Raw genomic sequence first — 12517 nt, forward strand, 5'->3', positions numbered from 1 at the left:
GCTCGACTCCTCTACCCTTGTTCTCGATTTTTCATCGTCGCGTTCTCTCTCTTGGCAAAGAAATTGACGAAGGAGCAACCGCCCGAGCAGCTTCCTTCATGCGCGCGTACAAACGGCATTGACAGGAACCCGGGTTACCGTCGTTCGTATCGCAGCTGACACACACGCGCCACGTGGTTATCCAGCAGGCACCGTATACAGGGTATACAGACTTGCCGCACCCTCCTCTGGTTTACGAATCGTCTTGCAGTATTTCGTTTTCGCGAAAATTTCGTCGAGTACAATATTGTGTCGCAATTTTTCAACATTCGAGTGTAGTCCTTTATCGTAATAATAATCCTCGACTTAACTGTATTATACTTTACTTGAGTTTTATCCCTGTTGATTATTTTACGTACTCTGTAACTTTTCGAAATGCGTCCCCTACTGCCTCCGAAAATTTTGTTCAAAACGGACTCGAGTCGACAGATGGTAATAATAATAACTCATTTTAATTATTCATAAGTATGCTGAAAGTTGCCTCTACACGTTCGCACGTATTTAAATGTACGTATATTGCATAACGTTACAATCACACGTCGACTTTGGTGGGGAGATTGCTAGACAGCGCGTGTCCGATAAATATTTTCGATGCCCCGAGCACGCGCTTATGCGAGTGCCACGAGTTGGAGAGTGCGAGAAGGAATCTCTCTCGAACGGAGGGCTCGCTTCTCGAAGACGCCAGGCGTAAGGGTCGATGGTTATCTGACTTCCTGTCCGTTCGTACGCCCTACGTGCTTTCGCGGTCGAGCGAAAGAGAGCGAGAAGCGGCGAGCCCGTGGAGAGGAGGAGGCGAACGAGTAAGAGCAATAAAAGCCCGGCCAAATAAATACAAAAGATAATCGACACCGCGCAGACAGTCGTGCGAGCAGCGGAGGCTCATCCCCCATCCACGTTGCTCTTTTTTTACTTTTTCCCTCCGACTGGCATCTGTCGGTTCTGCTAAGTCTCCGGCGAAGCAAGAAACGCATATTGCCGCCAAAAGCCGCGGCGCAACAGGAAAACAAGCCTCTCATTTTGCCACCGGCGCGTTTATTTTCGTGTATTACGGTAAATTGACGAGATTGCTTGCAGGAAGGACGCAATAAACAAGTGCAAGTACCAATTTTACTTGGCCGTAAAAGACAATTTTATTACTATTTTTTTAATTAAAGATAATAGTTTTGTTTAATTATCTTTGTAAATAACCACTAATTTTCTTCGTGTACCGTAAATCACGCAATTCGTGCAGAAGACGCTCGGCGAATTCACCATGAAATTTCAGCGCGATCGTTAACGAGTCGCGTGGCCGTTGGATGCGTAGCGCATTTACATTTTTTACGTACTGCCACTTATTATGCCTGGGCCGAACGAAAGTGCCCAAGTATCTTAGTCGACGGCTCTGGAAAAAAGGAAGAAACCGAACGGGGGGAAAAAAAAGATTACCGCGCCGAGAGAGAAAGAGTGAGATGGTGCGAGGGGTTGTCGAGTCCGGGCACGTGACCGGAAAGCGGGGGGCAAAACGGCGCACGCGCCATCGTCCTCCACCTGGCGCATCACCTGCTGCCCCCTGCTTAAGCCTCCCTGTCTCCATCTTCCTCCTCTCTGCCTCCGTTCTCCTACTCCTCCGCGTCTATCCTCGTTCGCTTTGGCCTCTCACTCCGACCAACCCTTCGGCATGTTGGGCTTTCCTCGCGAGCCATCCCCCTCCCCCTCTCGCTGGCGGACAATATTAAGTAGCTGATGCAATGTACTCTCGTACATTGCGTTTAATTATCATGTACATTTTTATCTACATTTCCAACATTTAGCACTCTTTAAATCACGTTTTAAAATCCAGGTGCTTCGAAAAGTCAATTGAAACTGTTAATTTGACAAATCATTTCATAAGAAACTAATGTAAATAGATTCGTCAGGAAGAGTATTTTGAATTTCTGCTAAATAAATAGATGAACTTTTTATGCCGATACACGGTATAAGTTTCATATGAAAAGTCCGGCGAGACTAGACAGCCATTCCCTCGTTTCGACTCTGACGAGATCTCGAATGGCAGGGGATGTTAAATTAGTCGTGGGACACGAGTTTTTTTATCTAACACATAATTAGCCGGCCACGAAGATGACTGAGCTCCTTGTAGGACGATGACGATGACTCATAATGAAGATGACGATCAACGTTGCGCAATTATCGAGTGAGTCAGGACGCGCGCCGAGGGAAGCGTGGCAGCGCCAGGTGACAGATGCACGAGCCTTTGGATGCTTTCCTGTATACTTACAGGGTATCCTTAATGAGCGAATCCATCCGTAACACACGCAGCGCGGGACGATAATGGGAAAAAATGTCGATCGATATTTAATCAAACGTGTCATTAGCAGTTGAAAGGGTTTTCGATACCTATCCATCTTGGATTATGATTCTCTCGCGGAAGCGAGAGAATGTACGCGCTTGGTTTTTCCACGTTCGCGCGCATAATTTTTCATCAATCACGTCGCGAAATGTGATAACTCGTCGAAAACACCCCTAGATTTTCCCTACGTTTTCTCGATCACCGTCGCATCCCAGATTACTATTCAGCTTTATTGTAGAATGAATTTACATCTATTATTTGCTTGCAATTGACAACGTAATCTGAGATAACTGATACAGACGGTATTTTAAGGAGCCTTAATTCGATTTGCAACAATGCGTCTCGTTTTTATTTACTCCGAGAGGCAGAGGGGAACAAAGCGAGGATTAATCTAAAATCGATTTAGATGCTACAGCATATCGGGACACCGATCGCGATGTTTCCGAAGATTGTGAAATTATCGAAAAAAGATTGGAGGACGCTGGGCTATCAGACAATGACACGAGATCATTGTCCTGATCGCGACAAGCTGGCACGCCGGCTGCGCCGTCGATGCCAAAGGCGCTTCCTGCCAAATCGGTCTTCCGCAACCGCGCTCGACATTGTTGAAAAGAAAATCCTTGCGAATAGCTAGTGATATTAATAATGGATTTCTCCGTGCACGAGGATTATTTATTTCTCAACGAGGATTCAACGACCTGTCGTACATTGTTTTTTATCCAATGATCGGAGACTATACCGTGAAACTTTTATTTTATCGATGTCTTTAGCCTTTTTCACAAAGCTAACGTCGATTTTCTATTCTTTTTTGTTGCAGGTAAGTCTTCTAAAATAGAGAATTTTTTGGGCTCTTTTGGGTGCGTGATTTCATCGTTTGGAAAATGTGAGTAATAATTTATCAAATGATAAAGAAAATGCGCTCCGTGTTTTGCTCTTGTAAGTTTGCCAACAAATTTTAATTTTTTCTCAGATCTTTAATCCTCTGGACTCAATTTCCTCTGACAAAATAATGCAGTTTGTGATGTCTTTTTAAATTTTTACTTATTTCAAATTTCTTTTCGTTCTCACGGGCTTCTGTCGAATTGGATGCTTGACGGCCGCCTATAAATGACAATCTCGGCACGGTTATTCACTGACGTTGAAAGTGAATGCACCGGTCGCGGTTTGTACGTGGGAGTTGGTGTTATTTGGGTCGCATCGACTGCTCTCTCTTTCTTTCCTTTCCTTCCTGCTCCGCCACCATATAGACAGACGTAGTATATTGCTCTCACAATCCGCTCTTCCTTTTTCTATTTACCATCCTTTTGTTCCTCCTCGTTAAATGTTGGTGCGTACATTTGTCGTTTGAAATAAACATGCGATTAGAAAAGAAAACACGTTAACACGGAAATAGAGATGAAATTATTATTTAAATATTGCCCCCCTTAAATATTGTTGAAAAGCATCCAACTACATCCGTCCAACTAATTGCTATTGATGTCAAGATACCGAAAGAAAAGTATCGGCATTTTTTGTCAAATATCGACGGCCATCTCTCTGGTTCGCTAGTTTATTCGTGCGGTAAGGTATTGAATCGTCGTCGTTGTCGCCCGTAGTGAATGAATTCGTTATCTGAGAAAACGGTCGCGACTCTGGCGATGCTGTCAACTGTACCGCGTATAGGGTCAGTCGCGTCACGAGGCACGAAACGCAAGGGTAGAGAAACAGGCCGAGCGCTGCGGAATTGCGCTACGCGTGTAGAGATACGCTTTCGGTAATTTCTCGTACGTAACCAGCGGTCACGCAGTTGATAATCACATATTTGAAATTCTGATGGCACGGCTTCGTTAACATGTAAAGTAGTGGATATCGTAAGGAAATATTGTCCAAATTTTAACTTTTTTTTTTTTACACTATTTTGTCGTTGATATTAATCTTATCATCTTTGTTTCACGGTTCAACTATTTACTTTTTATTGACCCACATTTTTGACGCTCCAGTAATCTACTTTTGTTTCAAACACTGACATTTTACCGCGACATTTACCATTTTCAGTAGAATAAAAAGATGGAAAAACTATTTTGTGACGTGAAAACGTATTAATTTTAAAAGTTACGTTAGAGAAACCGTAGAGCTCTGGTTCGCCGTTAGAGAGAGCAATCTTATTCGGCAAGCTTATCAAGATCTCTCGCGAGATTACGACTGTTCGCGTTTGTACACGCACGAGATCGCTGCGTTAACCGTACGCAGTCCCCGGTCCCCGGCGAGAGCGTGCGATTCAATGTCGCCCGAAGCAGTCAACAAAACAATGTGTAATCGCTAAAAATACTCTCTTCCTTTCCGCTCAGCCGTCGTCGTCATCCTCCTCCTCCTCCGTACCGTCCGTTCATGACTTTTCGTCTTTCTTCTTTCTCGCCTCTCCCCGCGCTTTCGCTAACAAGCGAATACGAGCCGTACAGCTGATTACGACAAGCAACAATGCGTCCGAAAGCTACGTAAAAATAACTTCTCGTCCGCACAAATAACATTTTGTTTGAAATTTTCTTTTGGTGATTTGGCATTGCTCAAAATGATCCTTACGAGTTATGTTTCAAAGGTATCTAAAATTTCAATCTTGAAAGAATTTAGAGGGGAAAATGGGATTATCTCTTTGCGTTTATACAAAGAGATTTGAAGAATTTCACATATTTCTTGTTGTTCTGTTTTTAAGCTTGGTTAATAATTCTGTCGGATAGATGATTGCACAGTTGCAGGTAATTGTGGCCTTTCTCTTTCACACGCGTCATATTTTACATGTCCCACTAATAACATATGACCATCATTAATGATTCTTTCAAGTGTCGGTTGTCGATAATGCAAAGTTTATTTTTTTGTAAACCAAATCCGCAGACAGTCGTCGTATGACGACAATTGTTAACGTCATCTACGATGACGCTAACATAAAATGGCATTGAATCGCAAACGTGTAGGTAGATTTGACGTTATCGCGCGATTCATTCGCGTCATGAAAGTATGTACCTTGTAGATAAGGGGAATTATTCGTGGTTTGCGCCGACCACCAACTCCACGGAGTTGGAGTATCTCCCTTGTACTGATTCGCAAAATACTCTCTAGCATTTAATTGCTAAACTCGAAGAGATGCAGGATCAAAATTAGACGTACCCTCGTAGCTTTGCTACGTACCAAAATCGATAACATTGTTATAGTTGACGAAAGAGCTAATTGTATGAAAAGCTATTTCTGTTAATTCTATAAACAGATTATTCGTTTAGCGACTTAAATTTTGGGTAAGGCATGTCATCAACCGCTATTATATAATTATTTATGTCGTGTGCACTGCTCGTGCATTACTCGGGTGGTCTCAAGCGTGCTCCATCTAAAGCTGCAGTCACAGTGAAAATATTGCCGTTTCACTCGTGCTTGCAATTGACAACATACTATCTGAGATAACTGATACAGACGGTATATTAAGGAGCCTTAATTCCATTTTATTTTATTCGACAGCAATGCGTCTCGTTTTTATTTACTCCGAGAGGCAGAGAGGAACAAAGCGAGGATTAATCTGAGTTTTTCTGCTGGTCATCTTCCAGTCATCCAATAGTAATTCAATCGAGTTGCTCCGTTCGTACGTGAGAGGTTTCTTGAATCACCGAAATACGTGGAAGCACCATTCACCTATTTATCACTAGAATGCGCAATCTTGCGACATTATGTCACGCATAGATCGACTCATTCTTCGTAACGTTACTATACGCGAGATATTCCTACTTTCAGGTTCGGTGTAACTGAGATTGCGAGTCACTCGAGCGGGATTTTGAGAAAATTTCTGAGTCACTGGTGTAGTGAGTAACTACAAAACCAGTTTTTAAGGCCGTAAGGAATTATCTTCTCCATTCACGACGATCTCGTCAACGAATTCTTGCCAATTCCATTTTTTGCTCCCTCAGCTCATGCCAAAACTATGAAAATATTTCGGGGAAAAATGGATGACGTCGCCAAGTAAAAATAATTCATTCGACCGACTTGATCTCTGATCACCAATTTCTAATTACCAATTGTTCCGATAACGTTTTCTGAAAAATACGCAGCGAACGTTCCGAGGAATAGGGGGGAAAAAATGGACGGCGGGATTACCAGGGAAAATAAAATTGCGCTATTGAGCAAAGTTGAAGAAATTTTTTATTTAATCAGCGCAGACACGTCGCGTCGTGACAACATCGTATACGCAGGTCGTCGTGACGCAAATGTCGATGTGCATTAGACGGAAAAACAAACGCGAGATAAAATGCAGCAGCGAACCTTTAACCAGGGAGTAACATTAGATATTTATTTAGGCCTTCTTGTCAAATAAAACTATTATTTACTGGAGCTAAATGGCGATCACTTTGGTGCACCGTAGCTCCGAAATTTTTCATTTCGTTAATAACTCGTGAATCAAACGTTTATGTACGCTTGATCAATATTTAATAAATAAATATACATTGAATCATTTCTGAAAAAGGAAATGTTGTTCGTCCAGTTGTATCAATCGGTCGCGTTTCACCTTTATTTCTCGATGCGCCCGTCGCAAAGAGCTAAACTGCAAATCCTGAATTGCGTCGATGAGGTTCGTTAAAAAGTCAAATTATCGAGAATCGCTCCAGTCGCCACGACGACGCGTGACGTCTGTCGACGCGAGCGGGCCGCGACGGGTCTACGTCACGCGTCACGTTACCTACCTACGTAGAAGCCACGAGTACCGAGGTCGTTCATCGAGAACAATAATAACTAGCGGCATCGACGAGGAAACGAATTTCTGCGCGGTCGTCCGGACGTCATCGCGAAACGTCGTCGAGCATCGGGGATTTCACGGGGCTGAACGCCTACACGCCTGCTCGGTTAGCCGTTTTAATCGTAAACTTGGCACGAAGGCAATTCTTTACGAATGTCTTCTATAAGAAAATCTACTCGGGGGAAACTTGGCTGATGTTAATAAAAGAATTTTCAATCGTACGAATGGGGACCAAGGGATTTTTTTAATAATGCACAATATCCCAGAGAAACATGACTTTATTAATATTACAAAACAGAACGTTTGATATATCATCACTTAGTAATGACGCGAGTTGTACGAATAGAGAAAAGCCCTAGTATCCTAATAGTGGGCTTTCTGTTCAATTAATATCGTCAGTTGACGTGAATTTATTGCCCTTGTAGCGAAATCTGTTGAATGGAAAATTCATTGTCGGATCGTGTAACCGTTGCGAAGAATTTCTCATTGAATTTCGGTGTTGAAATGCCGCTGTCTCATATTATGGACCTATCTCATAATAAAAAGGTGCGAATTTATATTAAAAATTGCATGCAAAACACATTTAATCCATGTCATAGAAAAGAAATGTAGAGCGTAGATCTGAAAAAGTGTCGATACTTTTTATTTAACGTCGGTAGCTAGCCCTAATTGAAAGGCTTCGGCGAGGTGAAAAGAGTTGAACGTTTCGCTCTAATCGAATCGATTCTCGCAAACGGTAACTGCCGCGTGTTCGCGATGTCGCCGGCCACGTGACCGCATATAGGCCATCGAAACATTCAAGGTCTCTCATCGGCAATAACCCGCGATAATTCTGAGTAACAAAACGATCGGAACTTGCAATAATGAAACTAGTAACTTTGACGCGCTCAATTTTTCAGTTACGTTAATTACCGGCAGTTTTGTCGCCGCCTTTGCAATCCCGAGGATGAATATTGGAAGGAATTTTCGAACGCGGGAGACGAGTTGTTGCTTCTTGAAAGGGGAGCAATTGACAGCTCCGGGAAGGAAGTGCGCAAGTTGATGAAAGCGTTCCGAGTTTTCGAGCGTACAGTAGTTTCGCGATATATTAAAGATTCAGGATGTATCCCTTTTATTCGCCCGGCTCTATAAAGACGCGATTGTAACCGTCCGCGCGCGCAATTCAACCTTCTCCGATCGCCGCATTCCTCGAAATGTTTTGGCCGATGAAAAATTTGGCGCGAAAAGCCCTTTTCACTCGCGCGAAACTCGTATTACGCCGTACTCGCTCTCCACCCTACCCGCGGCAGTTCGCAGACACGCACGAGCGTCGGTTACGTGTGCACCACGGCCGCTTTTATCGCGGCGCGCATACGCGCGCGCACGCATGTGCGTACGCACTCACACGTGCGTGTCGCGTCTCGGCCCCGGTACAGCGCCACCCCGAATACCGGATGTGACGACACTCGCGCACTTGGCCCGACGCACTCTCGAGATGTCTCCCCTGTCCCCTTCGTTCCCCCTTTTTCGCGTTTCTCGCTCGGTCGGAGCGGCGCGCTCCGAGAACGCACTTTCTCTCTCTCTCTCTCTCTTGGTTCCCTTCAGCGGCCCACCGTCGTCGACCCGTTATTTACTCTCGTAGTTCTGGCGATGGCCAGCCGCGGCGTTCCCGGCACGCTTGCGTCGCATCTCCTCGGCGCGGCGCGGAACGGAGCGGCATGGCGCGGCACAGTCCCACGCGGCTTCTCGCGCGTGTCCACTACTATACTCGTCGCCGTCTTACGTACGTACGCAACGCCGTCTTTTTCTTTCCTCCGACGTTCCTCGCGTTTATCTCGCGCTAGTTGACGACGTGGTTCCGCGAACGCAATGACAATGCAACAACAGCGAACGACGATGAGGATGACGATGGGTGTCGAGTCGTTGCCCGTGCTGAGGATAGGTGATGTACGCACGCGGCGGGATAGAGAAAGAGAGAGAGAGAAATACATACTCGCGCGCGGCCATTTTAACCGCGCGGTGCGCTAAGCCGGGCCACCCAGTGTGCAATACGAGAGAGACCGCGACGGCAGTGTGTGTGTGTGTGTGCGCGCGTGTGCATGTGTGTGCCAGCGCCGCCGTCGTCTTCGTCATCGTCATCGTCATCCTCGCCGTCGTCGTCGTTCCTGCTGCCGTTCTCTCGTCGACATCGAATTGCGTCTGTCGGCTGCGCGCCTCGCTTCTGCGCACGCGAATCCGCGCCGCGTATATCGCGCATTAGCCGCACGTCTCTTGGCCGATCGCGCGACATGGATCGAACCTCGCCGTTTTCCTCGCCGGGAACGAGCAGCCACGTCCCGGGTGTTACCGCGGATCTCGCGATGTGATGCATCGTCGTGACGTGCGCGCGCGGGACGGGGGAGGACACGTGCCCCGCGCGAGCGCGAAAAAAGCATGCGGAGTGACGCGCGGTGACGCGCGATGACTGGACTCGCGAGAGCGAACGGGTGGATCGCCGTCGTCCAGCGGAGGACACCGGAAAGCGCGAGAGGTGAGCGGAAAGGATCCGAATGCGATTAACGGAGAAGAAAGAGAGAGAGCGATCCGCGCGACGAAGGAGCGCGGAAGCGAACGACCGCGGACTGCAAAGTTTTCCGCGCGACGTAGAGAGCAGCCGCGTGACACGGAATCTGCGCAGTAGGTACGCCGCGGATTCGCAAGCGCCGACGTTGTCGGCGGCGCCGCTCTCTCTTTCCCTCTCTTTCTCCGTCCGTCCCTCGCGGTTGCAGCCAGAAGAGCGTCGTCGACGAGGAGAGAAACTCTCTTGCGCAGCCCGAAACAACGGCGAACTCGAGCGTGATCGCGGCTCCTACGTTTAAGATGCGTTCTCCGGTAAATTTTTCGAGCAAAGGAGCGCGCGAGTGGAGCTGGAGAGAATCGAGAGTGAAAACGGAACAGAGGTTCCTTCTGTAAATGTTTAAGCAACTTGTTTTATGGAAACATTTTTAAGGGTCTCTTCTTCGGGACAAATGAAATTATGTCTACTGAATTTTTTTCTCTTTTAACCGATTCGATCGACTGTAACCCGATTATGTTCCAAGTAAAACGGAGTTGGACTCCTTTCCCCTTTCAAAGACCGGAGTCTGCGAGGAAAGCGGAAAAGTATCGCGGGCAAGGATAATCGATTTCAAAGTCCTAGTATTCTCGTTTAATCGTATATCGCCGTTGCGATAATTGGATAAAATTTTCACCAACTCGCGGGCGCGATGAAAAATTTATTCGACACGTAAAGCGCGACAGCGTTAAATACGTCTGACCTCTGATATTTCGCGTTAAAAATTTAATCCGTGCTCCGGCAACGAGGAGAGAGAGAGAGTACATTTATGTGAAAGTCTGCTCTAATTGCTCGTAAAATCGAATGTTATCCGTTTTTTTCCCCCTCCGTTGCCTCCGCGGAATACGTAATCCGCTTTTTCGCCCCTGAGACTTTTTCATCCGGCATTATCTCGATTAACTCCTCCATATCCGACGACGGGACCGACACCTTGATTCCGCGATATATCTTAAACTCCTCCAAGCGCTTCTGCGCGGACCACGTCAAGGTGCGTACCCTCCGCCCTCTCTTTTCGCACGCGCCCACGGAGCCCCTAGCTACTTGGAGTGACGTGGGCGACGCTTACGTAATTCCCGACCGATAAGGTGGATAATGATAAGCATCGTCGTCGTCGTCGTCGTCGTCGTCGTCGCAGTTCCAGTCCTTGTCTCCGTCTCCATCTCTGTCTCCGTCTTGGCCGCCGCCGTCGTCGTCGTCTTCGTCTTTGACGAAGCGGTGCGAGCCGGCGGCGCCTCTCTATTTTCGAACGTGCGAGTCACACACTTGACTGTCGTCCACCGCCGCGACGCGACGCGTCGCGTCCGAAAATGCCACCGGACCGATAAAAATGTCACGAGGTAACGAGTCAGCCGACCACGCGGTCGAACGCGCGTCTCGATCAGCCGTGAAAACAGGGAGGCCGCCGTTGTTCCCGCGACATTCGCTAATAAATCTGCTCCGTTTAACCGGACGACAAACGATGCGCGAATGTTTCGCGAGAGTATCTAGAAGACGTTCTAAATCTTCGAAATCGTCCCTTGTACGCTGCTACACACTGGGCCTTTGTATTGTATTACGAACGACACGCTCTCTTTATTCTCTCTTCTTTCAAGTGTACACGCACTCCTTTTTCACGACACATAAAATTCGCAAAGAACGTTCCATCATTCGAATTAAGTGGCCAATTATTTGGAGACACTTTGTTTAGATGTCGCAGAAAGCTCGAGGATTAGAAACCATTTACTCACGTCGTCGAGTCTAAATTCTATCGAAACAAAATCCACATGAAATCACGTGACCTAATTAGTGCGGAAAATATATTAATTTTTGAAAAGAGCCATGGCCGAAACGTTGGGTGAATCAAGCAAGTTTCCTGTTGCCAGTCGGATTATTCAACCTATATATTAATTTTTCTTTGAAAATTGTCAATGCTACATGTCTGCTGCTACCCAGAGAAAAGTTTCTTTCATCTTGCTAGACTTTTATTTGATTTCAAAGAAATGATTTCTTTCCCTTAACCAAAATTTCACTTGCCCGAGACTGGAATCTAAGAGAATTCACATCTATTTCTTCGAATCTAGCAAACGTGTTGGTAGAAGTAAATAAAAATCTAGTAGACTCAAAGAAACTGTCTCCAATCCATGTAACTTTTCGCGAGGCAGCTGGAGACTTTACAACAGTTTGCACAGCTGCAGTAAATCAATTAGTACCCGTACGCTTATCCATATTAATTTTCAATAATATAACTGTCTTATTAGAAACGCGTCACATCGTGTGCTAGATTTCGAGCCGCTGTGAAGAAAACCGATACGATAATTGAGCGAAATGACGAAACGGTTGTGAACCGGTTGGGACGAACGTAATTCGAACTGGGCAGGGTTAGGGAACGCGAACAAGTGTAGAGTTAAATAGAAACGGCCCTCTCTCTCTCTCTCTCGGTATTCGTAGTATTCGAAAATCGTCGTCGTCGACGTTCGCCAAAGTGAAGCGACGTGACGGCGGGGCGGATAAGCGAGAGTTCCTCTCCGCGAGCCGATGACCTCCGTCGTTCCCAAGGACGCGATTCCTGGAAGGTAAGGTCGCGTTTGCGAAATAACGGAGTTCTCCTTGGCGAGCGGGCCTGGCACCGTCGATCTCTATCCCTCTTTCTCCGTCTATGTCTCTCTATCGCCCCCGCCACTCATCCCGAAATCCGCGAGGCGCTTCGCAACGTTTGCGGAGAGGAGAAGGTCAGGACACGAGAGATGGTTACGTTGCCGGCGCATGAAACTTTCATTCGCGCGTCCGTCGCGTTTGCATTTGATTTTTATCCCGCAAGTGTAATCGACGTTGTTCTATAAGTTTTGCAGGG

The 12517-nt window shown here is 46.4% G+C and overlaps 1 protein-coding gene across 4 annotated transcripts in view; it reads left to right on the plus strand.

Moving 5' to 3' along the window:
- The window catches only part of LOC105569269 (serine/threonine-protein phosphatase 4 regulatory subunit 1-like), a 122218-nt gene that overhangs the window by 31973 nt on the left and 77728 nt on the right, over positions 1-12517 (plus strand). Inside the window, exon 1 of one of the 4 annotated variants that reach the window (XM_012025611.1) lies at positions 7410-9624. The exons of the other annotated variants lie outside the window; for them this stretch is intronic. The gene's annotated coding sequence lies outside the window, so the exon portion shown is untranslated. Of the gene's footprint in view, positions 1-7409; positions 9625-12517 lie in introns of those variants that run through there. 4 annotated transcript variants of the gene reach the window in all.

The sequence above is a fragment of the Vollenhovia emeryi genome, unplaced genomic scaffold (genome assembly GCF_000949405.1).
Source record: "Vollenhovia emeryi isolate VEMERY1.0 unplaced genomic scaffold, V.emery_V1.0 DF939125.1, whole genome shotgun sequence".
In the NCBI taxonomy this organism is placed as follows: domain Eukaryota; kingdom Metazoa; phylum Arthropoda; class Insecta; order Hymenoptera; family Formicidae; genus Vollenhovia; species Vollenhovia emeryi.